Here is a 3,601-nt window from a genome sequence, read left to right on the forward strand (position 1 = left end):
CCTCGAGAGCTACTGAAGGGTCAAAGATTCTTATTACGACTCGGCAATAAGTTTTAAGTATTGTGTAAATCTGGTTTTAAAAGCAGAATGCTAAGAAAATTAATAGATTCTGCGCATGTGCGGGAACTTGACTATTAAAATTCCGATAAAATATAGAAATATTTTAAATTTATAATATTGTTTTGAAATATATGATTTGGAATGATTCATAGAAACTCTATGAATAATGGAGAAATAAAGATAAAATTTATTTTAAAAAAAGAAAAATTATAAATTATTTGTCGATCTCGAGATTCGAACAGAAGACCAGCAAAATACAATGACAGACCCTGCCGATCTAGCCACCAAGACTCGTACTTTGAGAGCTTCTGAAGGGTCAAAGATTCTTATTACGACTCGGCAATAAGTTTTAAGTATTGTGTAAATCTGGTTTTAAAAGCACAAAGCTAAGAAAATTAATAGATTCTGCGCATGTGCGGGAACATCACTCTTAAAATTCCGATAAAATATAGAAATATTTTAAATTTGTAATATTGTTTTGAAATATATGATTAGGAATGATTCATAGAAACTCTATGAATAATGGAGAAATAAAGATAAAAATTATTTAAAAAAAAGAAAAATTATAAATTATTTGTCGATCTCGAGATTCGAACTGAAGACCAGCAAAATACAATGACACACCCTGCCGATCTTGCCACCAAGACTCGTCACTCGAGAGCTTCTGAAGTGTCAAAGATTCTCATTACGATTCGGCAATAAGTTTCAAGTATTGTGTAAATCTGGTTTTAAAAGCACAATGCTAAGAATATTAGAAGATTCTGCGCATGTGCGGGAACTTGACTCTTAAAATTCCGATAAAATATAGAAATATTTTAAATTTATAATATTGTTTTGAAATATATGATTTGGAATGATTCATAATAACTCTATGAATAATTTAAAAACAAAGATAAAATTTATTTAAAAAAAAGAAAAATTATAAAATCTTTGTCGATCTCGAGATTCGAACAGAAGACCAGCAAAATACAATGACACACCCTGCCGATCTAGTCACCAAGACGCGTACCTCGAGAGCTTCTGAAGGGTCAAAGATTCTCATTACGACTCGGCAATAAGTTTTAAGTATTGTGTAAATCTGGTTTTAAAAGCACAATGCTAAGAATATTAATAGATTCTGCGCATGTGCGGGAACTTGATTCTTAAAATTACGATAAATTATAGAAATATTTTAAATTTATAATATTGTTTTGAAATATATGATTTGGAATGATTCATAGAAACTCTATGAATAATGGAGAAATAAAGATAAAATTTATTTTAAAAAAAGAAAAATTATCAATTATTTTTCGATCTCGAGATTCGAACAGAAGACCAGCAAAATACAATGACACACCCTGCCGATATAGCCACCAAGACTCCTACCTCGAGAGCTACTGAAGGGTCAAAGATTCTTATTACGACTCGGCAATAAGTTTTAAGTATTGTGTAAATCTGGTTTTAAAAGCAGAATGCTAAGAAAATTAATAGATTCTGCGCATGTGCGGGAACTTGACTATTAAAATTCCGATAAAATATAGAAATATTTTAAATTTATAATATTGTTTTGAAATATATGATTTGGAATGATTCATAGAAACTCTATGAATAATGGAGAAATAAAGATAAAATTTATTTTAAAAAAAGAAAAATTATAAATTATTTGTCGATCTCGAGATTCGAACAGAAGACCAGCAAAATACAATGACAGACCCTGCCGATCTAGCCACCAAGACTCGTACTTTGAGAGCTTCTGAAGGGTCAAAGATTCTTATTACGACTCGGCAATAAGTTTTAAGTATTGTGTAAATCTGGTTTTAAAAGCACAAAGCTAAGAAAATTAATAGATTCTGCGCATGTGCGGGAACATCACTCTTAAAATTCCGATAAAATATAGAAATATTTTAAATTTATAATATTGTTTTGAAATATATGATTTGGAATGATTCATAATAACTCTATGAATAATTTAAAAACAAAGATAAAATTTATTTAAAAAAAAGAAAAATTATAAAATCTTTGTCGATCTCGAGATTCGAACAGAAGACCAGCAAAATACAATGACACACCCTGCCGATCTAGTCACCAAGACGCGTACCTCGAGAGCTTCTGAAGGGTCAAAGATTCTCATTACGACTCGGCAATAAGTTTTAAGTATTGTGTAAATCTGGTTTTAAAAGCACAATGCTAAGAATATTAATAGATTCTGCGCATGTGCGGGAACTTGATTCTTAAAATTACGATAAATTATAGAAATATTTTAAATTTATAATATTGTTTTGAAATATATGATTTGGAATGATTCATAGAAACTCTATGAATAATGGAGAAATAAAGATAAAATTTATTTTAAAAAAAGAAAAATTATCAATTATTTTTCGATCTCGAGATTCGAACAGAAGACCAGCAAAATACAATGACACACCCTGCCGATATAGCCACCAAGACTCCTACCTCGAGAGCTACTGAAGGGTCAAAGATTCTTATTACGACTCGGCAATAAGTTTTAAGTATTGTGTAAATCTGGTTTTAAAAGCAGAATGCTAAGAAAATTAATAGATTCTGCGCATGTGCGGGAACTTGACTATTAAAATTCCGATAAAATATAGAAATATTTTAAATTTGTAATATTGTTTTGAAATATATGATTAGGAATGATTCATAGAAACTCTATGAATAATGGAGAAATAAAGATAAAAATTATTTAAAAAAAAGAAAAATTATAAATTATTTGTCGATCTCGAGATTCGAACTGAAGACCAGCAAAATACAATGACACACCCTGCCGATCTAGCCACCAAGACTCGTCACTCGAGAGCTTCTGAAGTGTCAAAGATTCTCATTACGATTCGGCAATAAGTTTCAAGTATTGTGTAAATCTGGTTTTAAAATCACAATGCTAAGAATATTAGAAGATTCTGCGCATGTGCGGGAACTTGACTCTTAAAATTCCGATAAAATATAGAAATATTTTAAATTTATAATATTGTTTTGAAATATATGATTTGGAATGATTCATAGTAACTCTATGAATAATGGAGAAATAAAGATAAAATTTATTTAAAGAAAAGGAAAAATTATAAATTATTGGCCGATTTCGAGATTCGAACAGAAGAAAAGCAAGATACAATGACACACCCTGCCGATCTAGCCACCAAGACTCGTACCTCGAGAGCTTCTGAAGGGTCAAAGATTCTCATTACGACTCGGCAATAAGTTTTAAGTATTGTGTAAATCTGGTTTTAAAAGCAGAATGCTAAGAATATTAATAGAATCTGCGCATGTGAGGGAACTTGACTCTTAAAATTCCGATAAAATATAGAAATATTTTAAATTTATAATATTGTTTTGAAATATATGATTTGGATTGATTCATAGTAACTCTATGAATAATTTAAAAACAAAGATAAAATTTATTTAAAAAAAAGAAAAATTATAAAATCTTTGTCGATCTCGAGATTCGAACAGAAGACCAGCAAAATACAATGACACACCCTGCCGATCTAGTCACCAAGACGCGTACCTCGAGAGCTTCTGAAGGGTCAAAGATTCTCATTACGAC

The sequence above is a fragment of the Argiope bruennichi genome, chromosome 6 (assembly GCF_947563725.1).
Source record: "Argiope bruennichi chromosome 6, qqArgBrue1.1, whole genome shotgun sequence".
Taxonomy (NCBI): Eukaryota; Metazoa; Arthropoda; class Arachnida; order Araneae; family Araneidae; genus Argiope; species Argiope bruennichi.